Genomic DNA, 27,941 nt, shown 5'->3' with positions numbered 1-27,941 from the left:
AGACACGAAGCGAAGGATATTGTGGAAGAGTGAGAAACGAGATCAAGCACAAAGGAGAACCAGTAGGAGTCGTGCCGTGAGCCTGAGGCAACATCCTACTGAGGCGCGTAGCTGGTGGCCGGAACACCGAGGGAGTAACTGACTCTACGCTTTACTTCAAACTCTGCAGGACTGTTAATTATAGGTTGGCTGTCTCACCTAAACACCTATGAAGACATAGGGGGCAACTGTGGGAGAGGGGCATCTCTAGGGTCCCGGAAGAACTCCAGGCCTTCCCGTCATATGGGTGCGTCCTAGCCATATCATACCTGGGGGACATTGAACTAGAAAGATCTGGAGCGAATTAGAAAGAACGAACGAGAACAGAAGTTGTGAGGACTATTCCGAATGCTCAGCAGGATAGCACTACAACACACAGGCGCTATTGGTAGGCAACGATTTCCACCTGCAAAGGGAATTCTGGATGTGCCCATCGGACCGGCCGGTCTCAGATAGCCCTGTTAAGCGTGCTCTGGATTGAGGATCCTGAAGTCTGCAGTAAAGAGGTAAAGAGACTGCAACCTTGTGTCCTCGTTATTGACTGCACCTCACACCATCACCATCCACCTCACTGGGAAGCCCTGGGGACATACTTCACCTGTGGGAAGGTATACCATCCAGCTGCCATTCCATCACCCCAGCAGACCCCACAGCAGCGTCGGTCACCCTGACCGAACACCACAGGTGGCATCACGAAACCTTGACAGACTCCTATCACCTTTTATTGGACGCCCCTTAGCAGGGTCGGGGACCGGGTCTAGCCACCGTGACAGCCTCAGAACCAAACCAGAGAGGCCCGGTACCGAGAACTCGTGGCCCTGTTGGCCCTGTGGCGCTCCAACTTGGTGTCACGTACAGGATCGTACTTAAGCCTGAAGAATTGGGTCATGTGTGCCTTGGAACTGTGATTGAAACGTGTTTGGACTGTGATTTACTGCAAATACTGTGTATTGCTATTGTGGCATGATTCCCGCCAAAACCGCCGCCATTGCCGCACCACGAGGAGCGCAGGAGAAGGAGGGCGTGTCATGGGAGGAGATCGAGAAAGCGGTGCCAAGAGTAGCGACCGCCCCCTCCGACTACAGCTACAGGATGACGAGTTCAGTAATGGAGGAGCCAAGACCCTAGAAAATGGAGGAGCTTTGTGTGTGTGCCACTGCAGACCAGGAGGAAGAGCTGATGACCAGCGGGTACCTGGATGACGACGAAGTAACCCGGGATCACCGCAGCCCAGTGGAGCCGAACCAGGGCTTGCCGCCACAGGGGGATCCGGACTCCCTGGAGTTGCCGGAGGAGGCATCGAACCACCCGACTCCAGATGTGGGGTCGGCGGCGGCGAGGGAATGGAAGTCGGAGCTGTGCTGGAAGATCGCACAAGGGGAGCCGTGGTCAGAGCCACAGCGGACTCCAGCGTCCTCGTCAGCGGAGCCGACCGACATCGGTGGAACCACATCAGACGCAGGTACCAAAAGCGACCCTGCCCCACCGACCGATCCAGCTCCAGTGACCGCTCCCCAACCCATTGATGATTGGTCCCCTGCTACCGAGATTGTAGTGGCAGCCCTTTACGCCATGAAGGGGATCCTGCCCCCGCTGCCGACACCTCTGGGTACACCGATAGACATGAGCCCCAGGGGGGTGGTCTTTGAGTGGAATGCTCCCCGGTTCCAACCAGACGGGTCCCGACAGGAGGGCTCCTACGTCATCAGGCTCACCTGGGACCAGTATAGGCGAAGCTTGATTTCCCAATGGGAACGAATGGAGCAGACTGTCCGACCAGAGGAACGGGTGCCCCTCGTCAATTGCTGCCCTGAGAGTTTGGTGAAACGGGATTGTGCTGGCCTTCCACCGGAGGAGGGGTTGTGGCTTCATATAAGAGCCAGGGCTGCTGACCGAGGTCTTTGTGACTAGCTGCAACGTGGAACCCCAGTCCCGCAGTGTACCTCCACTCCGAACCTTGTACAGAGGGGACCATGTGACCTACACCCGCCACTGGAGTGAGCGAGGGTGGTATGCTAAGAGAGTCAAACGCTGTGCGCTAGTGGTCACGCCATCTACGATCACGACTGAAACTAGTGGCGGTACTCCACTGACCCCTGACCCCACAGGACCTAGCACAGGACAATACCCTTCCTTCACCAGTCATTCCAAATTAAATTAAGAGCATTGGTACCGGATAAGAATGAGTCAGACAAAAGGCTGGTTCAATCTCAGTGCATGCTCGTGCTTCTACAAGTAGTAGGAACGTCACAGCAACTGACTTTATTTCCTGTTACATAGCATTATATGGTCTATTGGGGGAAGGTGTGCAGAGGGCGGGGTTAGGCGGGGTTAAGCAATATATGTCTAGTATTCAGTCTCTCTGGTTGGTTCTGACGTCATCTGGTGGATCTTCCTCTCTCCACGTCACTCAGGTTTCCATTTCAACAGAAGTGATACTTTAGCTTCAGAAACGAAACTAGCTTCTTAGCAGAAACAAAACTAGGGCAAAGGTGAATACTGGCAGCCATCTTAAATATAGTTACATTTGCATCAGCAAGCAAAGGGAAAAAACTTATTGTTTCACAGCATAAGAATATAAAGTACAAAAAGTGTATGAAGATATATCTTTTCACCTTGACAATCCCCCTAAACACTAAGTTTTTCCCTAAGAAGAAATATCCTTCGAGACTGTCCATGTGATGGGGAAAGGGGAGGTGGATTTCTTCATCCAGACACCTCAGAAGCTCTCCCCTTGCGAGAGGCCTCCAGGCAGCTGAACCCTTCACTAGCTTCACATGGAGTTCTCCCGCTGTCCCTAAACTAAATCTATTTGCATCATCTGAAAGTAGGGGGTATTGTCTAACTTCTTGAGGGGGACGTACTTAGGGATCTCCCCTGGATCAGTGCCATCGTACTCTGGTGGGTCTACTTCTTGGTTGAGGAAGGTGCCAGTCGGAGTTGCCTCAGTGATAACCTTTTTATACAAGGGAATAACACAACAGAGGATTATCGATCCAACTATAAGGAGGGCAATTAGTACCAGACAAGCTTGTTGAAGGAATCCTTTGAGCCCACCCAACCAACCGGAAAAGAAAGATGTGTCTACTCCAGCATTAGTTTTTAATTCTGCTAATAACCCATTTATCTTTTTAAGGGCTATCATGGTCTTTCCATTTACCCCAGAGTTCTGAGGGATATAGGTACAACATTCCTCTCCCACCATCCCACAGACTCCTCCTTTCTCAGCTAAGATCATATCAAGGGCGAGTCGGTTTTGAAGGGTCATTCTAGTGTTAGGGCCCAATTCCTCAACTATACCCTGGAAGGCTTCACAGGTAAAATTGACAAACCTTTGTTCACTGTAATATATATAATTGATCCAATCAACATTTTTGTTAATCTGCACCTGTGGGATTATGGAAGCAAAGCCAGCATAGATCTGGTTCTGGGCTTTAAATTGGTCAGGCACTCCCCTTGGCACTCCAATGGCATCGACATATACTAATGGATCTTCTTCATAACTCATGTGGAGCTGATCGGGACTTCTCCTCTTTCTGGTATATTCATCAGGTGTCTCCGGATCCCAAGGTAAAATCTTGAACTGCATATCTAGTTTAACAAGGGTGCATTGACCTGTCCAGGAATTAGGCAACCTAGGACGGAGCTTACCATCTCCACATAACCAATAAATGTCGTACATATACTGTGTATGATTAGCTAGAAAGTCAGTATCTAGGGAACTGTTCTCTTTGCAGAAACCCGTCTCAAAGATCCCTGCTGGTGTACCTGTAGTGTCGTGGGAATTATAGCAGGTATATTTATCAGCTAATATGGTTATCCCCCCTGGGACCTCTAGTTTGGGTTCCTCATGAATTAGTGGGACATAATCTGAGCAATCAGTGGACTTTAGACCCTTCAACAGATTCATAACACAGGCAGTGGTATTGTCATCAGGAAAAGACAATGCATGTGTGTATAGATGTGTATTTGGTGCAGCACGAGCAATACATCCTACAGAGATATTCTGGACTCTTACATTGTATCTTACCCATTCTAACCATAAGTTTTTCCTTGGGGCTGTTTGTGTTTCTATAGAGAAGACTTCTTGCCAACTGAGACCTGGAATGGGGATTACTTCGTTAACTATATTTTGCAAACGCTCACCTAGGCCTGTTTTAGCTGTACTGGTAACGGGGGCGTTGGTTGGTCTGATGCTAATATCCTGGAGCTGTATATGGCCTAAATTCCCATAGTATCCACCATTAAACACATTATGAAAATATCTTCCCAGTACAATTGTTATCTCTGGTAACACATATATAATACTGGATGATTCCCTCTACCATCCGTTGAGTCTCGAGGCACTTGACTACATCGCAGAAATCAAATCGCCAGATATTTACCAGGGCCGTTAGGTTTTCCCAGAGAATAGTGGCACCGGAATTCTTATTTACAATAGGGGCCGAAAAGGTAAGGGCGAAGATAGCCCTTGGCCCTAGGACCAAAAACAACAACAACATTTTTCTTTAATCACTGATGTGACTAAGCGCTGGTCCGGTCTCTTTTGCAGTGTGAGGCGTGGATCCAGGTGCTCTTTCCTTCAAATTTTACTGACATAGGAATAATGAGGAGGACCTGGTAGGGACCGTCATACAAGGGTTCTAGTCTGTGTTTTCTGACATAGCTTTTCACGACCATAAGACCACCAGACTTCAAGTTGTGACAAGTGTCGATTTCTGCTGAATCTGGAAGGGAAGAAGAAACTAAAACATGGGTGTTAGCAACATTTTTACTAAGTTGAATAACATATTGAACAGCACGGTCAGTTTCTTCTGACAACTACTGAGACTGGAAATTTGCAAGTGAGAACCTAGCATCAAACAATATCTCATATGGGGACAGGCCATGTTTTGCAATAGGGGTAGTACGAATGTGTAAGAGCCCTGGCCATGGAGCCGTAGTCTCCTGCATCATTTTGGTCAATTGTCCCTTCAGTGTGCCGTTCAGTCTCTTAACTTTCCTACTAGATTGTGGATGGTACGGAGTATGGAGGGCTACAGCGGATCCAAGCATTGTCAGAACCTCCTGATACACATGAGAAGAAAAGGCCGGGTCTTGGTCACTTTCAACAACTTCTGGAACACCATATCTGCATTTGACTTCCATCACTAGTTTCTTTGCTGTGGTCTTTGCAGTCACGTTGGTAACGGGGAATGCTTCTGGCCAACTGGAGAACATGTCGACAACCACCAGACAATATTCATACCTTCCAGAATTAGGCAACGTGATGTGGTCCACCTGGAGCCTTTGGAAAGGATAGTCGGGCTTAGCAACATGCTTTGGGGGTACACGTTGAAGTTGACCGGGATTGCAGGTCTGACAGATATTACATGCACGGTTGAGTGCTGTCAGGACTGTAGAAATACCTGGAGCCCAGTAGAATTTTTGTACCAGGTCAAGGGCCTGTTTTCTTTTTTCTTTTTCCTCGATATGTGGGCCCATGTGCCCATGTGGCAATAGCATGGTACATCCGCTTAGGGAAACACACAAGTTGGTCCTTTTTCCAGAGACCATTGTCCATATGTGCTCCATCAGCCTTCCACTGCTCCACTTCTTCCTTTGGAGACATTCTCGGCATCGTCATTAAGCGGTCTCGCGGGGTCCGGCAGAAAACCTCAGTCTGGCATAGATCATCAGGTTCCTGTAGAGTCAGTGTTTCTTGTAACTGTTTACGCTGAGAGCGTGTGGTCACCATAGCTGGTATGGTCTGTTCAACGGGTAGGAGAGCAGCGGCTTATGCTTGCATATCCGCAAAGGCGTTACCAACAGTCTGTGGACTGTTCCATAGTACCATGCGCCTTAACTTTGATAATGGCCACCTGAGTAGGTAATTTGATTGAGTCCATGAGGGCTTTAACAGCTTCAGCATTCTTCACTGAGTCCCGGCGGTAGTAACAAACCCTAGATTGGCTCATAGGGCTCCAAAATCATGAGCAATACCAAATGCATACTGTGAGTCCGTGTATATATTAGCCCGCCTGTCTTTGGCCAGAACACATGCAGTAGACAGATCCTGAAGTTCTGCTTCTTGTCCTGACAGGGAGGGAGGGAGTGCAGCTCCGGGCAATACAGTGTCTTCCATAGTAACAGTGTATCCAGTGTGGAATCTGCCAAAATCATCAGCATATCTTGAACCATCTTTCAGGGCATTGTAGAGAGGTTGCATTATGCGGGATGCGTCCGGTATCCACTGACAACAATAAGTACATAGTCCAAGAAAACGCTGGAGTTCAGTCTCATCTTTTGGGAATGGAGGGGAGCTGACTGCTATCTTTTTTTTCTTCTGTGAGGTGTCTGGCACCCTGAAGGAGACAGTGACCCAAAAATATCACTTGACCAAGGCAGAACCGAAGTCTCGAGGCCGAAACCCGACAGTTCAGATCTGCCAGATACTTGAGAAGGCTAACAGTGGCAACAATGGCTTCCTGCTCTGTCCGTGCACACAACAAAAGGTTACCCACATACTGAAGCAACGTGACATAAGGATATTCTAACTGCCAGGGTAAAAGACACTCGCCCATTTTTTTTGCAAACTGATTGGGAAAGGGCGTGTAAGATACAGATCTCATTATGCTCATCTGTGAAAGGGTTATATAACGTAAATACCATTTGACCATCATCTTGGAATTATATTCTGGAGCGGAACTGTAATAATAAATCTGTCCCCAGTAAATTTACCGGACATGAGGGAGAGATTATGAACTGAGCCGTGACTTCAGGGAAAGGTCCCACAGGGATGGGTTTTGTAAGAGTATATTTATTGGGTCTGCCATCTACTCTAATTAAAACAAGCTCTTGATCTGAGAATTGACATAGCGAGGGAGATTCCCAGACATAGGGTTAAAAAGGGATATTGGAGTATGGGACTGGATTTGTGTAAGGGAGGGGGGCTGGAGCTGGAGTCTTTTGCTTGGGCCACTGATAAGGAACGGAGCTGAGAGCTGTGTCCTTGAAGCTGCGGGGGCTAGAGAGCGAGTAAGAATCGCTGCAGCTGCTGATTTAACCTCTAATTTCACTGCTGATACAGAGCTGGTTAAGTTCTTCTGGAAACTTTGTACTACTTTTTTTTAATGCATCGTCCGGAATGGAATTCTCGATGTCAGATCTAACTGACATTATTGCCTCTTTCAATTCAGATTTAAGGCTCGGACATCAAAGCTGTCACAAAAAGGTGTGAATGGGCTTTATTATACAGTGAAAACCCCAGATCTTTAACTACTACCATAAGACGCCCATAGAACTTCTCGGCAGTTTAGGATATATTGGTGCCTTGGGGTTAAGAGGCATAGGGCTTACAGTCGGGAAAATATTTCCTGGGGAGGGACCATATTACCTAACAGGGAGCCCCCCTGTTTCAGATTATTATTTTTTTAATTATTTGTCTTTCTAACACATTACCCTCAATCACTTTCTCAGTTCCTTCCTGCACCACAAACATCCAGTTTTTTTGTCATAGTAATAGACAACTTTCCTTTTTCAACGTGACAAAAACAGATCCGAATTCACTTTCTCTATTAATCCTTAATTTGCTATATATCAACCATTCAACTTGAAGCAGGTGAATCTTTTACCAATCTTTCAATCACACTGATAACCAAACTATCACTTACAAGTTTCCTTCTAAAACAAGACACCATATTTCACTTTAAACTTACAATAATTCTTTCTAATTCAATACAATATTGTACTATTGCTTTAAACAAAACACAGATCTCCCAGCACACACCACACAAGGACAGAAAATTCAGAGAGGACGCAGCGACTCGCCCCCTCCATACCAGAGACACGGAACAGATAAGAGCATCACAGCATTCCTCAACACAGAAAAAAGAAAAACAACAATGCAGCTGTTTGACTCCCCCCTCCCATCGGGTGTCTCGGAAATCCACACACAGTAACGGAATACAGCAGTTCTCAGACTTAATTAATTTCTACAAAACCTTCACACAATGCATATGCCAGAACACCTTAGAAAAACCAATGATTGAGGCATTTTATAACCAAACACGGGCTCTGCATCCTCTGATCCTCCCTCTCCATCAACCTCTTTCCATCCCTCGTTCTTTAAGCCTCGCGCAACTCGCAGATGAGCTTGCGCTTGTTCTAACAATCCTTTATCTTTCAACATGCCCCTTTTGTACTCTATAAGATTGTGCCATGTAGACGGCTGCAATCTCCCTGACGAGGGCAATCCTACATGCTTGTACAACCTCTCAACATTCTTGACTGCCTTCTTGCCCTCCCGTGACTCTACTATTGTCTTGACTTCCACAGCATCCTCACTTAACTTGTGGGGCACGGACTTCTTCTGCTTTAAGAGACGCAACATGACTCACAGAATACTACGCCCTGCTGCAGCTCAGGATCGCTGACAGCGACAACAACACTGTGTCCCTAAAAAACACGGAACCTCTCGTTCAACGTATTAGGAATAAAGAGCCTCGCGCTCGATATTTCCTGTCCCTAACCTGAACACCAGTGATTACAGTCTGCCCTGTCACGATATTCTAAACAGTCGGGAGGCGGTCTCCTAGTGAGAGCCCTCCACAGAAATACAGGTGGTCCCCTCTCGGGACGTCTTAATTACCTAGTTGGTACAATATCACAGAGGCTGCGTCTCCTATCCCTTTCTCTAAGCCGCCCCAATCTACAACTTTCTCAATCTTTCACTCTATCACTACTAGGCAATAGTCACGGGTAGGGTGGTTGAATGGAGTACAATGACCGGTGGAGGAGGTGTGGTGTACACGAGGACGCGCAGAATGCAATGTCTCTCAGTTGCTGGTTCGAAGCGTGGCACGGGATCGCGCTCGGTCTCACCACTCGACCGGTCACCCCTCGGACCCAAGGAGACCACAGACAAACCAATAATGGCTGAAACACTAGCAAGTGTGACACATACATAGTATGTGATCTCCACTTACCGTGTTTGGAGGGTGATCAGTCCTCGAGATCAGCCCCTATGGGTGTCGTCCACGGACGTCCAGGCATGGGTCCAGGGGGTCTCGGATCGCCGGCCACGCCCCACGTTGTTGGGCGCCAAATTGTCGAGGTCATCACGACAATACCCTTCCTTCACCAGTCATTCCAAATTAAATTAAGAGCATTGGTACCGGATAAGAATGAGTCAGACAAAAGGCTGGTTCAATCTCAGTGCATGCTCGTGCTTCTACAAGTAGTAGGAACGTCACAGCAACTGACTTTATTTCCTGTTACATAGCATTATATGGTCTATTGGGGGAAGGTGTGCAGAGGGCGGGGTTAGGCGGGGTTAGGCGGGGTTAAGCAATATATGTCTAGTATTCAGTCTCTCTGGTTGGTTCTGACGTCATCTGGTGGATCTTCCTCTCTCCACGTCACTCAGGTTTCCATTTCAACAGAAGTGATACTTAAGCTTCAGAAACGAAACTAGCTTCTTAGCAGAAACAAAACTAGGGCAAAGGTGAATACTGGCAGCCATCTTAAATACAGTTACATTTGCATCAGTAAGCAAAGGGAAAAAACTTATTGTTTCACAGCATAAGAATATAAAGCACAAAAAGTGTATGAAGATATATCTTTTCACCTTGACACTGGTTTTACAAAAGAAAGAAGACTTTGCGAAGATAATGCTTCTGGACATGACGCAGAAGGTCTTGCTTTCATTGGACTTGCAGACACAGAGAATCTGCACTACCTCAGAGAGACTTGGTTCCCTCTTAAAGGGAATGTTCACATGTTGCACTGAAGTTATAATGGTGCCTTAAGAAAAGTTGAAATGTTAATAATGTTGTGATTCAGAAAAGTTTGATAATCTTACTAGAGATTGAGGACAGGAAAGATTGAAAGTGAACCCGTAGGGGTTAGAGAGAGAGTCCTCCTGAGAACCGTAGAACGATAGTTGGTTGCCGATAGAAAGACAATGACAGTAGGCCCAGCCAAGGAGCTAGGCGGTCCTGCATTGGTGAAGCTAGAAAGGAAAGACAAGTTGAGTTATTTTATAGTATTTTGTAGTAGGCCTTTAGTGGGTTCAGCTTATACGCCCTTAAAGGAAAAGTTAACTTATTGTTCAGAATTTGCACTGAGTAGAATACCCGATTGGGTGAAAAGAGATATTTAAAGTCAAATTGTTATTTAAAAATATTTAATCCTGTTTTTGTTTGTAACGTTCAAGTGTCCTCACCTCCCATAAAGGGAAGCATTGTTCTATTTACTTGTTTTAAGCATTTCAAAAATTTTGTATGTCTTTTGCTGAAATGTATTGTTGTTCTTCTTCCCAGTCCAGGAGTACTGGATTTAACTGGGGGGGAGAGCAGTGCCCCAGAGATCTGGTTGTTGCAGTATGACACTCTGCCACTAAGGGGAGTGATGGTACGTCTGATGGCACTGAAGGAATTCTACTGACCAGGTATCACCAGCACACATTACACTTCACACTCTGGCCACTAGGGGGAGCAAAAGGCTTTATTTATTGGGCCACTCCTCACACTGGTAAAACTAGGGGTTGGATAGGAAGTTAGTCAGAAGCTGACTGGGTTGGATTCAGGCAACATCCCGTGGCAGGGGGTGTTGCAGGGAGAAGACACAGGGGGGTCCCTGTCAGGCGTGGGAACCTGGCAGGTACCTAGCGAACAGAGCAGAACGTTACGGAAACCGCGGCTGCACACCCCGCGGCGGTTTCCTAAGAAAGAGACACGAAGCGAAGGATATTGTGGAACAGTGAGAAACGAGATCAAGCACAAAGGAGAACCAGTAGGAGTCGTGCCGTGAGACCGAGGCAACATCCTACTGAGGCGTGTAGCCGGTGGCCGGAACACCGAGGGAGTAACTGACTCTACGCTTTACTTCAAACTCTGCAGGACAGTTAATTATAGGTTGGCTGTCTCACCTAAACACCTACAAAGACATAGGGGGCAACTGTGGGAGAGGGGCGTCTCTAGGGTCCCGGAAGAACTCCAGGCCTTCCCGTCATACGGGTGCGTCCTAGCCATAACATACCTGGGGGACGTTGAACTAGAAAGATCTGGAACGAATTAGAAAGAACAAATGAATGAGAACAGAAGTTGTGAGGACTATTCCGAATGCTCAGCAGGGTAGCACTACAACACACAGGCGCTATTGGTAGGCAACGATTTCCACCTGCAAAGGGAAATCTGGATGTGCCCATCGGACCAGCCGGTCTCAGATAGCCCTGTTAAGCGTGCTCTGGATTGAGGATCCTGAAGTCTGCAGTAAAGAGGTAAAGAGACTGCAACCTTGTGTCCTCGTTATTGACTGCACCTCACACCATCACCATCCACCTCACTGGGAAGCCCTGGGGACATACTTCACCTGTAGGAAGGTATACCATCCAGCTGCCATTCCATCACCCCAGCAGACCCCACAGCAGCGTCGGTCACCCTGACCGAACACCACAGGTGGCGTCACGAAACCTTGACAGACTCCTATCACCTTTTATTGGACGCCCCTTAGCAGGGTCGCGGACCGGGTCTAGCCACCGTGACAGCCTCAGAACCGAACCAGAGAGGCCTGTGTTGTGAATTCTGTTTTCGAACTCCCTCCTGTGGTCATGAATGGTACTTCGGCGAGTTCTGTCCATGGACTCCCTCTGGTGGCTGTGAGTGGAGCTGCTGCTTCTGAGGTTCCCTCCACAGGTGACGTAGTTTATTCTTTGGCTGGCTGTTCTATTTAACTCCACTCAGATCGTTACTCCATGCCAGCTGTCAATGTTCTTGTACTGGTTCAGTTCACTCTTGGATCTTTCTGGTGACCTGTCTACTCCAGCAGAAGCTAAGTCCCTGCTAGTTACTGATTTGTTCATTGTTTCCTTGTCCAGTTGGCTATCATGATTTTGCCTTGCTTGCTGGAAGCTCTGGGATGCAGAGTGGCACCTCCGCACCGTGAGTCGGTGCGGAGGTCTTTTTGCACACTCTGCGTGGTCTTTTGTAGTTTTTTGTGCTGACCGCAAAGATACCTTTCCTATCCTCAGTCTGTTTAGTAAGTCTGGCCTCCCTTTGCTGAAACCTGTTTCATTTCTGTGTTTGTGACTTTCATCTTAACTCACAGTCAATATATGTGGGGGGCTGCCTTTTCCTTTGGGGAATTTCTCTGAGGCAAGGTAGGCTTTATTTTCTATCTTTAGGGCTAGCTAGCTCTTAGGCTGTGAAGAGGCGTCTAGGTCGTGTTAGGTACGCTCCACGGCTATTCTAGTTGTGTGATAGGATTAGGGGTTGCGGTCAGCAGAGCTCCCACTTCCCAGAGCTTGTCCTGTGTAAGTTTAACCATCAGGTCGTTCCGGGTGCTCCTAACCACCAGGTCCATAACAGGCCTGGTACCGAGAACTCGTGGCCCTGTGTCTGGGGGCGCTCCACAGACACTGCTCCTAGGCCCAAAACTAATAACTGGATTAGATGCATTGAAAATTGAGATACACAGGCGGTATAGTGTGTTTCACAGGCGGGCTACTCTGCTGACGTGCAGACACTGCTCCTAGGCCCAAAACTATCAACTGGATCAGATGCAGTGAAAATTGAGATATACAGGCAGGCTACTCTGCTGACGTGCAGACACTGCTCCTAGGCCCTAAACTATTAACTGGATTAAATCCTACACAAAACCACAGAAGTAATGCCATAGTAGAAGATTTAAAATGTCATTTTATTACATATGCGAACATTACAAAAATTAACAAAAAGGAAGGGGGGGAAAAAAACAACACAAAATAGCCGCAATACCAAAAATATAATGCACTTCAAAGTGCTAAAGGGGATGTTTAGAAAATTAATATCCCATGCTACTCTTACTCACTCCAGCAGTCACAGTGTAAGTTCCAAATATAGATTATACTAATAAATAATATAAAATCATAATGAATATAAATCATATATCAAAGTGAAACAAAACACTGAGCTGCAGCCTATATCAAGACACTATTGCACTATACAAAAAGTCCTAATGTATACAAAAATATATATTTTTTTATATTTTAAGGACACGAAAAAATTAATACATAATTAGTAAAGTGCAAAGTGCTTAGTATAAAGAGGATTTTTTTTATATTGGAAAAGATTTTCAAATAAATGCCCTTAATACTGAGGTAGCAAAGAAAAGTGCCATATGCCAGAAACTATATAGCAGCTAAATAGTAATTGCAAAAAGTGCATAGTGCTATCCAGAATAGAGCTACAAATCAATACCTATATTACTGAGATTCAGAAAAAGTGCCATGTGCCAAGACACAGTAGCAGTTCACTTTCCCCAACGAAGAAGCTATACGCGAAACGCGCGTCGGGTTCTGCGGGTTTTTGAGCCGCCCAAACAGGTCATGTATTACTCTTATATTTAGCTCTCTTTAACTCCTGTCTGCACGGTGCACTTTTGCCCTTATCATTTGGCTGCTACTGTGTCTTGGCACATGGCACTTTTTCTGAATATATAGTTGCTGCTATATAGTTTCTGGCATATGGCACTTTTCTTTGCTACCTCAGTATTAAGGGCATTTATTTGAAAATCTTTTCCAATATAAAAAAAATCCTCTTTATACTAAGCACTTTGCACTTTACTAATTATGTATTAATTTTTTCGTGTCCTTAAAATATAAAAAAATATATATTTTTGTATACATTAGGACTTTTTGTATAGTGCAATAGTGTCTTGATATAAGCTGCAGCTCAGTGTTTTGTTTCACTTTGATATATGATTTATATTCATTATGATTTTATATTATTTATTAGTATAATCTATATTTGGAACTTACACTGTGACTGCTGGAGTGAGTAAGAGTAGCATGGGATATTAATTTTCTAAACATCCCCTTTAGCACTTTGAAGTGCATTATATTTTTGGTATTGCGGCTATTTTGTGTTGTTTTTTCCCCCCCCCCTTCCTTTTTGTTAATTTTTGTAATGTTCGCATATATGTAATAAAATGACATTTTAAATCTTCTACTATGGCATTACTTCCGTGGTTTTGTGTAGGATTTGCTTAATTGGAAGTGCCTTCATTAGGCCAGTTTTTTGGTTTATTATATTAACTGGATTAGATGCAGTGAAAATAGAGATACACAGGTGGTGTAGTTAGTTTCACAGGCGGACTACTCTGCTGACATGCAGACACTGCTCCTAGGCCCTAAACTATTAACTGGATTAGATGCAGTGAAAATAGAGATATACAGGTGGTGTAGTTAGTTTCACGGGCGGGCTACTCTGCTGACGTGCAGACACTGCTCCTAGGCCCAAAACTATTAACTGGGTTAGAAGCAGTAAAAATTGAGATACACAGGCGGTGTAGCTAGCTTCACAGGCGGGCTACTCAGATGACTATCAGACAGTGCTACTATCCCAAAAGGATTGGCTGAGCTAGATTACACCAAATGCTGTGACAAACACTTGCACAGCACTGGCACAGACCTGCCTGGCAAACAGTGCTATGAACTGCTGTAACCTACCCTGAAAAGGTCTGATATTACAACTAGTCCCGACTCCCTAAACCTATGTCTCTGACAATTCGCTCCAAAAAAACACTTAGTCTGTATAGCACCCACAGCAGCAGCGGTGCCGTCTAAAACTAAGCTGCAGCAGTGAGGAAATGGTGGCGACGGGGCAAATGGCTGGTTCTTATAGGGCAAGGGCATGTGACATACACAGCCAATGACACATGCCCTTGCTTGTGTGCATCACATGCACATTGCTGTGTGTGTGCACTGCTGATAGGCTGAGAGACTGCATACCCCACTGTAAATGCGGGAAAGAAAAAAAATGGAGATTCGCGTTATTTCAGCACAGATCTATCCGCCGCCCACTATACACTGAAACAGTCTATTAACAATGATAAACAGTTTTAATGTGCAAATCAAGCTAGGCTTTTGGTGAACGAACAGTTATCGAACAGAAACTCGAACAGACGAATTTAGAGCAAATTGTTCGGGTTCGTCAAACGACTCGAATACCGCCCAAAACAGCTCAAATTTGAAATTGGCGAACAGTTCGACTCGAACACCGCTCATCTCTACTTGTGATGTAACCCAACAGTGTAAGGCCCAACTAATTAATCTCTCTTCTTGCTGCACTCCTGCTTCCCCTCTTTGCAAATCCCTTCACTGGCTCCCAATTTCCCAGCGTATCCAGTTTAAACTACTAACACTGACCTACAAAGCCATCCATAACATATCTCCTCCGTATATTTCCATACTAATCTCTCAATATCTTCCCGCACGTAATCTCTGGTCCTCTCAAGACCTCCTTCTCTCCTCCATCGCCTCCAAGACTTCTCCCGAATATCCCCTATCATCTGGAATTCTGTGCCCCAATACGGTTATCCACCATATTTGGATCCTTCAAACGGAACCTGAAAACCCATCTCTTCAAAGAATCCTACAACCTGTAATGATCACATGACCACCTCAACACCATCGGAGCTACCGCAACCCCTGACCTACTGTCTCCTTCACCACAATCCTGTAGAATGTAAGCCCGAAAGGGCAGGGTCATCTCCCCTCTATATCAGTCTGTAATTGTTACTTTATTTACTGTAAGTGATATTTGTATTTTGATGTAACCCCAGTCTCATGTACAGCACCATGGATTTAATGGTGCTATATAAATAAATAATAATAATCCACAGGAAGTTACATCTCGGGCCTTCCAACAAGCTAGTGATACAAAGACCAAGGATTTACTAACTACTAAAAGAGTAACTGACAGAGTCTTACGTTTTATTACAATATATAATGTCCAAAGAGGCAGAGGTAATTCTATTGTAAATGATCATTATGGGATCCAACAACAGAACAGAATTCATCAGTAATATCAGAAGCTCCACTTTTGACAGCTAAAAGAGCCTCTACATTTAGGGAGAAACCAACTAGTAGCCTTTATATCTGACTCACCATCAGGCTACACAATTATAAACAATTGTTGGGGTCAGACCCATGTGGCAGCTGATAGCACTGACTTATGACATTTTTTTAATCCTACTAGCAGACAAATCTTTTTTTTGTCTTTGCAAAAAATTATTTGTAGGACAAACATCTCAAGAACTAAGCAAAAGGACCAGAGGTGGACATACCATTGATGGAGCCGCATAGGGGCCCAAGAGGTAAGGGAAGTAAGGAAGCCCACTACTACATCCAAAAAAAGAAACAGACACAAAGTGGAGCATTTTCATGAACTATTGGGCCTATATACTGTTCATTGCACATAGGCCATCTTCTGTGTCAAGCCCAGAAAAGGATGCAAAAACTTAAAATATTCATTAAAGGGACTCTGTCACCTGAATTTAGAGGGAACAATCTTCAGCCATAGGGGCGGGGTTTTCGGGTGTTTGATTCACCCTTTCCTTACCCGCCGGCTGCAATATTGGATTGAAGTTCATTCTCTGTCCTCCATAGTACACGCCTGCGCAAGGCAAGATTTTATCTGGTGAGTGCCACCTTTTTCACTTTTTTGAATACTGCATTGAAATATTCATTATCGGGCTGGCACAGAGAGACCAACTCAAAGGAAAATCGGTAACCGGTGGCTGCACACTAAGTTCCACAAAGGTAGGATGAGTGGTTTCAGTGTGGTCGGGTTTGAAAAAGATTAAAAACAATATCCTCAGCGGTGATCTCATTTGTTATGACAGGCAAAGTCAAAATGAGTATCTAGTCTTGATGCCACAGCTCCGCATGGCACCAATGAGGACTTCATCTAGAATATGTTCTAAGGTTTTTCATTTACAGAACATTTCTTGATGGCCAGACCAGGGTTTGAGGGATTACACCTCAGTCCTCTCCACTTTCCATTCAAACATACACCACCTTGCCACAAGTTCACCAGCTGCAGTCTTGTCTATTCACACTTGTCATACATTGACCATGGGTCTATTACAGTTTTAGCTTTGATTAAATCTACATAACCTTTTGAAGCTTTATCAAAATATGGTCCAGCCACAGAGAGTTCTACTTCCATACACTTTCCTGCCTTGGATACATCTGCAAAGTCTGTTGGAGCAATATGAGAATACTGTCCAGACATACCTATTTCAAGCACTTGTCTGGAGCTGAAGGACACTTCTTCCTGTACTATCCGGGATGCAGGAGGGAGTGGGGGAGATTTGAGGGCAACTTTCCTCCCATACCTGGGTATTGGGGTCCTTCCTATACTTAGAATTAATATCTCCTATTACCTCTTTTGGATTGAGCCCTGATCCCCAAATTACAGATATTGTTTCAATTGTACAGAAATGCAACGATTTATATTATGTATACTATATTTACTTGCACTTTCAATAGTATTATATATTTGTGGTGGGTATACCGTCACTAGCACTTTAGAGCAGCATTTGACCTGAATTTCTGTATATCCCAGTATTGAAGTTTTATTTTTTAATTTGGAGGACCATAATCTTTGACTATCACCCCTCATTTTTCATAGCGTTGGGGGGAATATTGTGAATACAGGACTTCAAATCATGTTAAATTAGGATATTTTATGTACATGGGTTTGCATCATAGCTGTTTTTGCTGTCTATGTATGCTTTGATGCACGCCTTTTTGGATATTGGTGGGTGGTGCTTGTCCACACTTGTTATTTTCATTGGCAACGTAATTGACAATACAGTTTTAGATTTAGTTTTTATATCCAATAGCACATCATAAAACTCTACACACCATATAAATTATAATCATAAGGATAAGGATTCAACATAAGACCAGCACGATGATCCTGCAGGGTTTCTCATGAATTTTGATACAATGACACAAGAATCTACTCTGTCCACAATGCTCCAGTACTAACACATTTGTTTATAGGTGTCACATTCTTCATAGTTTATCTTATCAAGAGACCAGGATATGGCCAACATACACATCATCAAATGGGATATTGATTTTAAGCTCAGAATATTTGTAATGGGAGCCAAGCTGTTTTATTTGAAGTCTGATAGATTTTTTAAGTTTGGAAAACATTTTATTTTTTTCATTTGAATTCTTTAAAGTATAATAGTCTTCAAGCTGACCTTACTAATAACTAACTACTAGGTTATGTACATTCTAAAAATAACATTAATAAGGGTACCATGTATTTGTGTATTCATTAGCGATGAGCGAATGTGCGGATATCACTCGAGTATCTGCGTGATCGAATGTGCTCAGCACTCAGCGAGCATAAGCAGGTGCTCGAATTTGAAACCACATGTTTGGTGCCTGTTATACAGCCAATAAGCATGAGGGGATTGCTTGCGAGTCACTCTAAGGCCGGAGTCACACATGCGAGAAACACGTCCGTGTCTCGCATGTGAAAAGCAAGCTCTGGCGCCGGCACTTGGGAGCTGAGCGTGCAGCTCCATGTGTTGCTATGTGGCTGCACGCTCTGCTCTGGAGTGCCGGTGCCACAGCTTGCTTTTCACATGCGAGACACGGATGTGTTTCTTGCATGTGTGACTCCGGCCTAATGCCGTAGCTATCTCGGTAGTGGTATTACAGTCATTGACTGGCTGTATGACATCATCAGTGATTATATGACAGGCGCCGGCTAAAAAACAGGCAATCCCTGCATATGTTGAGGTTGTCTAATAGCCACGAGACATGCAGCCATGGGGACTCAAAATTATTTTTCGAGCATGCTGAAGACACTCTTTTAGCACACAAGCATGCTCAAATAACACCTTATCCAAGTACATACGCTCATCACTAGCATATAACACTCCAAAAAAAAGTTGGATTTTTTTTCTGGATTCAGTTACTCATCCATACAGTTTTACATGGTTTGTGGTAGATTTCTGAGGTATATAAAACTCCAAAAGCATCAAAAAAAATTTTAGGATTCAATTACTCATCCATTGAGTATTACGTGCTTCGTGGTACATTTCTGTGATATACAACACGCCAAAAGAGAGTACAAGCATTTTTATGGATTTAATTACTCATCCCTACAGTATTGCGTGCTTTGTGGTACATTTCAGTGGTATATAATACGGCAAAAAAGCATTTAAAATATTTTCTGGATTCAATTACTCATCCATAGAGTAATACATGCTTTGTGGTACATTTTGTTGTGCATAACACTGCAAAAAAGCATTGAACAAATTCTGAACTCAATTATTCATTACTTTTATTGCTGATAAGTCAGGTTGCTACTAACTGGCCAACTCAGGAGGATCAAGGTGCGATGGTGAAAGAAAAGATGGTGGATGACAGTCACCAATCCATCCTGAGAACCTAGAATGCAGAGAGAGGCCAGCAGCGCTAAAGGGGAGGGATCGGCAGCATCAAAACAGGCAAAAGAGGCAGTGGGGTGACCAGAGGGAGAAAGTGGGAAACTGTTCCGCAAAGCACCGAAACTCCTGCATTTCTCCGTCAAAGAGTTAGGTGTTCCCCAGTCTGAGACTTTTATAAAGAGAGTTCTGAGTTTAAAAAAATGGTCATTTGCAAGCTTTGCCATGCCAATATCAGCAGGGTCCTGACCACTAAGACCCTAACCACTATCAGCATGATCAGGTACGTCATCTAAGCACCAGACTTTTTGGCCCAAACACCTTGGTCAGAGATTGATGCCAGCGGGTGACTTCCCTTGTGCTAGGTGCTTACCAATCCTGTGTCCATGACACTGGCACAGATGCCTCCCGTCCTGCAGCTGTTCTTACACATTCTAAAGCACCATAATCAGGCATTTCCCAACCCTTGTCCCAACACAGCATTCAACTGTCCATTCCTCAGGCCCTAGATTGAATAAGAAAGTTTCCAGCCACCCACCCACTTGACCAAATGCTAAATGGGCATATTTCCAGGCTGCTTGCTGTACAAAAACTGCCATTTAAGCTTGTTAATATGGAGAATTTCTGTTGATTCATGTGACAGGTATCCCTCAGTACTCAGTCCCCAGACGTCACTTTTTCTCTTGGTATGGCGTCATCACCTTGAACCAGCACGTGTCCAGTAACATCACCCGTGCTCCCAATACGCTTGAGGCCAGGAGATGCTACATTTCCCTGATGGCACACTGGGTGAACATTGTAGAGGCTGGAGTTGAGCTGGTGGCTAGCGCAACAGATGCTAGTACCCACACAAACTTCATACTGTCTCTCCTCTACGTGGATTGGCTGAGGAGAGGAATGAGAATGAAAATGAGGAGGAGGAGATGGAGAGTCGTCATCATGGTGGAGACAGGAAATGTTTGCTGTAGAGAGCAAGGCATATATGGCCGACTTTATGTACTGCTGCTTTTCCCGTGAATAGCGATGTATTTATCTTGACCAAAAAAAAGAGTACTGGTTGTTCATGCTGCCAGACCCATGCGACAAGGAGAACTTTTGCATCTCTCCTACCTGAGGCACAGAGGTCTACTAAAATGGTGGTATATCAGAAGTAAAAAAATGTAAAAATTCCCATCAGACAATGCTAGCGGCAGGGGGCAATCTTCCTCCTTGCCTAATCAAGGAGGAGAGGCGAAGGAGACAAACGGCAGAGGTACACTGTCAAAGGCCTGGGACAATTTCATGACCCCATTCCAGCATCCAGGGCCTGGTGATCAGGTATTTTTGACAAGGAGGGAAAAGTTTTTAAAGATGGTCAAGCAAAACCTGCTCCACAAAAGCAGGGTACTCCCTAATTCCTCTGCGACCTTCAACTATTAAGCCTCAAAGTTCGACATCTGGAATGAGCTGTCCCTCTATGCATGGGTGTTGTTGTGCTGCTTACCGCTAGCATCTTGTCTGAGTGGGTTTATAATGCCACCAGGGGAGTCATAACAGATGCTTTCACCTGTCAACAGAGAATGCTAACAGGCTCACTAATAAAAATTAACAAAGCCTGGATTAGCCCCCATTTTTCCACACCACCAGATGACAGCAGCACTTAAAATGCTTTTAAGGTTCAATATTTGAATGAGGCCCTCTAGTTGTTGCTTTCAAGGGTGTATGGGTGACCCTCCTTATAATTTGTTCCTGGCTGTGCACTTTCTGCAAAGCCTTTGAATGTAGGAACCCCTTAACGACCATCGATACACCTTTTAACGGCGGCAGTTAAGGGTACTTATGCCTCAGCGCCTCTTTTTAACTTTGCTGAGAAATAAGTGGATAGCGCCCCCCAGCGTCGGAATTTCTCTGGGGTCTCTGCTACCCCGAGCCAGATAAAATAATTCGGGTTGGTTTTTACCAACCCCAGTGTTGCGATCGCCATTATTAATGTTAGAACAGCGACCGCAAAAAAAAAAAAGTCTGATTTCCCATTTCATTTTTCTCTCCTTTGATGTGATTGCATCAGCCGGCCGCCGGCCTCTTCTTTCGGGAGAAAATGGTGGGTGCATGCTCAGTGTGCCCACCGAGATCTGCCAGCCGGCACCAGGCAACAATAGGACATTTTTCCTATTGGTTCATTTTGATCACTGTTATAACCCTTATCACAGTGAGCAAAAAAAAAAAAAGTAAATAAAACCCCCCTTTATCATCCCCTTAGTTAGGTAAAAATAATAAAATAAAAAAAATTATTTATTTCCATTTTTCCATTAGGGTTAGAGTTGTGCTAAATTAAAGTTGGGCTAAAGTTAGGGTTGAGCTAAAGTTAGTGTTGAGGTTAGGGTTGGGCTAAAGTTAGGATTGAGCTAGGGTTAGGCTGCCGTCACACTAGCAGTATTCGGTCAGTATTTTACATCAGTATTTGTAAGCCAAAACCAGGAGTGGAACAATTAGAGGAAAAGTATAAAAGAAGCATAAGCACCACTTCTGCATTTATCACCCACACCTGGTTTTGCTTGCAAATACTGATGTAAAATACTGACCAAATACTGCTAGTGTGACAGCAGCCTCAGAGTTGTGGTAATGGTTGGGATTACGGTTATGGTTGTGATTAGGATTAATAATAATAATAATCTTTATTTTTACATAGCGCTAACATATTCCGCAGTGCTTTACAGTTTTACACACATTATCATCGCTGTCCCTAATGGGGCTCACAATCTAAATTCCCTATCAGTATGTTTTTGGAATGTGGGAGGAAACCGGAGTACCCGGAGGAAACCCACGCAAACATGGGGAGAACATACAAACTCCTTGTAAATGTTGTCATTGGTGGGATTTGAACCCAGGACCCCAGCGCTGCAAGGCTACAGTGCTATCCACTGAGACACCGTGCTGCCCCAGGATTAAAGGGACACGGTCACCTGAATTTGGAGGGAACAATCTTCAGCCATGGAGGCGGGGTTTTTGGGTGTTTGATTCACCCTTTCCTTACCCGCTGGCTGCATGCTGGCTGCAATATTGGATTGAAGTTCATTCTCTGTCCTCTGCAGTACATGCCTGCACAAAGCAATCTTGCCTTGCGCAGGCATGTACTATGGAGGACAGAGAATAAACTTCAATCCAATATTGCAGCCAGCATGCAGCCAGCGGGTAAGGAAAGGGTGAATCAAACACCCAAAAACCCTGCCTCCATGGCTGAAGATTGTTCCCTCCAAATTCAGGTGACAGTGTCCCTTTAAGGGTGTGTTAGGGTTAGGTTTGTGGTTAGGGTTGAGAGTAGGGTTAGGGGTATGTTGGGGTTAGGGTTGGAGTTAGAATTGGGGGTTCCACTGTTTAGGTACATCAGGGGGTCTCCAAACGTGACATGGCACCACCATTGATTCCAGCCACTTTTGCATTCAAAAAGTCAAACGGTGCTCCCTTTCTTCTCAGCCCTGCCATGCACCAAAAGAGTGGCTTTCCCCCACATAAGAGGTATTGGCGTACTCAGGAGAAATTGCACAACAAATTTTGTGGACCATTTTCATCTGAAAATAAAAAACATTGTTTTCAAAGTAAATTTTGTGTGAAAAAAGTAAAGTTCATTTTTTCCTTCCACATTGCTTTAGTTCTCGTGAAGCACCTGGAGGGTTAATAAACTTCTTGAATGTGGCTTTGCGCTCCTTGAGGGGTGCAGTTTTTAAAATGGTGTCATTTTTGGGTATTGTCTGTTATATTGACCCCCCAAAACTCACTTAAAATGTGAGGTGGTCCCTAAAAAAATGGTTTTGTAAATTTTGTTCAAAAAATGAGAAATTGTTGGTCAACTTTTAACCTTTGTAACATCCTAACAACAAAATTATGTTTCCAAAATTGTTAATAAATGTTATTTATTAACTATTTTGTGTGACATCATTCTCTGATTTAAGTGTACAAAAATTAAAAGTTTGAAAATTGCAAACTGTTCAAAATTTTTGCCAAATCTTTTTTTCCATAAATAGACGCAAGTTACAGTGAATAAATTTTACCACTATCATGAAGTGCAATATGTCACAAAAAACTGTCTCAGAATAAATGGGACATGTTCAAGCATTCAAGAGCTATAACTTCATAAAGTAACAGTGGTCAGAATTGTAAAAATTGGCTTGGTCATTAAGTACCAAATTGTCTCTGTCACTAAGGGGTTAAAAAGATTAAAAAAAATAAAATAAAAATATTTGACTTAGGCCTGACAGTTTTGGTGCCTTTCAGGGGGTCTATGGATGACTGGATGACCCTACTTATAATTTTTTCCTGGCTTTGCACTTTCTGATAAGCCTTTATGAGTGTAGGAGTACATCAACGACACTTTCAAAATAATGAAGTTCTGAAAAATTTTCTGGATTCAATTAGTCATTCATACAGTTTAATGCGGTTATTATTACATTACCGCTGTATGTAAAACTCCCAAAAAGCATTGAAAAAATGTTCTTGATTAAAATAGTCATTCAAAGAGTATTATGTGCTTTCTTACATTTTGTGGTATATAATACTGCAAAAAAGCATGTTTAGTGGGCAACAAAGATTGCAGAATCCTGCAAGACTACCGAGGGAGAAACCGGAGGAATATCAGAGCCAGACCAAATAGGCGCAAATACAGAGGTGAAAGGAGCCTGTGGTCAGCAACTGGCCACTTTCCCAGGACCACCACGTCCCGAACCCAGTTTGCAGCCTTCACTGCTGGGGCTCTTGTGAACTGCAGATGGGAGAGCCAGGATCCAGCAACTAGTAATTGGACTGTAGGGTCTAGGCTGGTCAGAAGAGAGAAAGAGGCGAACCAGGACCAGAGCTGGAGATGTAATAGCGAGCCCACTAGCTGCAAGGTACTGACAGTTGGCATCCTAGGGGCAGGTCGATACATATAACCGGCAACAGAGATGGAGCTCCACAAAAGAGTTTGGGACCAGTCATCACATCTCGTTCACCCAGCAGGAAATAGAGACAGCACACTTGCCTCGAAGGCTGCAAGAGCAGACTGCTGGATCCAGGGTCATGTTCCTCAAAATTGAGGGTCAACATCGCTAGTATGCAGTAGTTGTAATCCAAGAAAACAGGGAGCAGTATAAACCCCCTTTGAGAACTGAACAGGCCTGGGAGAGGCTACCCAAGGCGGCTCAAGAGAGGGCTACCACCCCCGAAAGATCGGACTGTCCTTGCTGGAGCATACGATTGAGCAGGTGACACAGGGCTGTCGCCCATATGGTGGGGCTCTGGCACTACTAGAAGCTGGGTCACTTACAGCCCAGGCACCTGTGAATCAGGCTCCAGGAAGCAGGAGGAGGCAGTCCTCCCAGTCTCCCGGGGAAGGAGAAGAAGCAGACCCCTGAAGAGGATTACTGTATTACCCTCCTTATAATTTGTTCCTGGCTTTGCACTTTCTGCAAAGCGTTTATGAGTACATCAAGTTCACTTTCAAAATATTTATATTCAAAATTTCTGGCGGCTCAGTGCCAACATATGAAGTGACACGGGCAGTTCGGTCTGCAAAATTATTCACAATACTGTGGGACAGGGGACCCTTGTGAAAAGTTTAGAGGCAGGCAGATTTGGGGGTCTCTCAGTATACCTACATTGGATTGAATTTCCAAGGTTTGGATTAAAATCAAATAAGAGAGGTGTCACGTTACTGGCGATACAGGACTGGATGTCAATGGCCGAAGCAGATGTATACAAGTGACCAGACCGTGGAAAGACCTCTGGAGATGCAATATATGGCAGTGATAGTTCAATATATCTGCAGATGCAGGCACCAGCCCGAGCAAGGGCCGGCCTGTATTACACACGTGCACAAAGTCCGTATGAGCAGCAGGAGTTCAGGGTAGTAGCAGCAGAATATCAGTAAAGGTACCTTCACACTCAGCGACGCTGCAGCGATACCGACAATGATGTCGGTATCGCTGCAGCGTCGCTGTTTGGTCACTGGAGAGCTGTCACACAGACAGCTCTCCAGCGACCAACGATCCCGAGGTCCCCGGTAACCAGGGTAAACATCGGGTTACTAAGCGCAGGGCCGTGCTTAGTAACCCGATGTTTACCATGGTTACCAGCGTAAACGTTAAAAAACACTACATACTTACCTTCAGCTGTCTGTCCTCCGGCGCTCTGCTTTCCTCTGCACTGTCAGCGCCGGTCAGCCGGAAAGCAGAGCGGTGACGTCACCGCTGTGCTTTCCGGCTGGCCGGCGCTGACACAGGATGCAGGAGGAGTGCAGAGAAGCAGAGCGCCGGGGACAGACAGCTGAAGGTAAGTATGTAGTGTTTGCTTTTTTAACGTTTACGCTGGTAACCATGTATAGCAGGTCCGATCAAGCTCAGTCAAGGCGGGGACAAATCAACAGGGCAGTGATGATCTCTATCCAGACGAAGTTCATATGGTTTCAGACAGAAGTCAAGCAAGTTCCGAATAGCTCCTCAAGCAAAGGAACAGACTAACAAACAAAGAGTCATAGGTTCAAATCCTAACAAGAGGTCAACCACTTATCAATGTACACACCTCTTTGGAGTAATGACTTACTCTCAGAATTTGCCAAACTGAGTTCGGGAACTGGAAGAGTATGGGTATACAGTACGTTCACCAGGTGGTTGGCAATGAGGGGCGTAAATTCTTTGACTGACTGCAATAAGAGTTTCATCTACCTGATAGTGGCGTCTTTCAATACTTTAAACTCAAACATGCCTATAGAGCCCAATGTAAAGGGAAAGATGTTAAAACTCAGAGAGATGTAGTATTGGACACTATTTGCTCAGAGGGGGCCACAAAGGGGGTAATATCTAGTGTCTATAGTGACCTTCTCTTTATCTTCCTTAAGAAATTCCCTCTGTTGGTTAGACAGAAATGGGAGACGGAGACTGGTGTTATCACTAGGGTTGAGCGAAACGGATCGTTCATTTTCAAAAGTCGCCGACTTTTGGCAAAGTCGGGTTTCATGAAACCCGACCCGATCCCTGTGTGGGGTCGGCCATGCGGTACGCGACTTTCGCGCCAAAGTCGCGTTTCGTATGACGCGCTTGGCGCCATTTTTTTCAGCCAATGAAGGGGCGTGGGCAGAGTGATGACATAGGCGTCCACGCCCCTAAGACCTATCGCCATGTTGTCGCTTGTGCGCTGTAGCGATTTGCAATGTGTAACACCAGCTTTTCAGGAGAGAGAGAGAGAGAGAGAGAGGGAGAGTCGATCCTCGACTTTACGCCATAATCGGCCGATTTCACTCGACTCGACTTTTGAGATAGTCGGGTTTCGCGAAACCCGGCTCGACCCTAAAAATCTTTCGCTTAGTGAGCCAAAAGACTCTTGCAGCTCTATGTCATTCTGGATGCCCGCAGTGTGCCCAACAGGAAGCAGGAATATTGCACATGTTATGGTCATGCACTCATATTGGGGAGCAGTTTTGGGCCATATAGAATCAGCCTAGATGAACGGTGTACTGTTGAAACCGGGAAACATGCCATAGCTCGATTACTATACATGGCTAGAAAACTGATTGCTAAAAACTGGATTTCTGCAACTCCCCAACAGACATACAGTTTCATAATCAAGTTGAGTCCCTCATATCATTGGAAAAAGGAGTATACCTCAAAAGGGATAGAAGTAAATATTCTAATAAATTATGGGGTCCCTGGCTTGGAGGTAACCAGTGATCAGCCTCTCTAGGATCTTCTATACAAACAACAAGGCTTAAATAGTGGCGCTTCCCTCATCAATATGCAATCCAAGCCGAAAAAAAACGGGAGCAAATGCCAATATAAAATTTTCAATGACTTTATTAGCAACAATTTAATAAAAAAGTACAAACAAATTAAAAAATGAAGATACTAGTGCACAATATAACCGCCCGACTGGGTAGTACACCCTTATATATTTTTTAACAATGTCACCATAAATTGCCATCCATGTAGCTAGACACCACATATAAACCGAGGGCTTATATAAATGCGTATAATGCCCTAGTGTATAGCTCCCTATGTTCAAGGTGGCTTATCTTGGCTTATAACCCTCCAATAGGCGTGTTCCCAAAAGGATTCCTATAATACATATAGGTAAATGTTTGTTATAGAAAATGCAAGCTGATTCCATAAGAAAAAGTGCACAGTGCTGATTTAGGGTCCGCTACAAGTCATATTGCACATATATTTATAACAGGGCAAACGCCTCAATATAGTTCTTAATTGTAGCAGGTACTTCAAGGTGGCTTATTTTGGTCTACAACCCTCCTATAAGCAAGTTCCCAGAAGGATACTAAATATTCAACCTCCAATGAGATGGCCACTTACTTGTGGGAGCTGGAGTCGATCCTTGTTAGAGCTTTTGAAGGATGGAATATACCTAAGAATGTTTTTGATGGCTTGATGGTCAAATCCCCCAGGGTTCCGACCTTTTACCTGTTACCAAAAGTCCACAAGGATGCCCTCGACCCCCCGGGACATCCCATAGTGTCCGGGATTGGGGGTTTATGTGACCTTGAGTGTCAATTTATAGACTTTTATTTAAAACCCCTGGTCGAATCCTTACCCTCGAATGTCCGTGACACTACGGACGTCCTGGCACTGGTCAATGGCATCTTTGTGGACAATACAACCCTTCTCATCACTGCTGACGTAGAGGGTTTGGATACTTGTATTGAACATTCCCGTGGGATTGAGGCGGCTCGC

The sequence above is a fragment of the Ranitomeya imitator genome, chromosome 4 (assembly GCF_032444005.1).
Source record: "Ranitomeya imitator isolate aRanImi1 chromosome 4, aRanImi1.pri, whole genome shotgun sequence".
NCBI lineage: Eukaryota > Metazoa > Chordata > Amphibia > Anura > Dendrobatidae > Ranitomeya > Ranitomeya imitator.
This window is presented reverse-complemented; position numbering follows the sequence as displayed.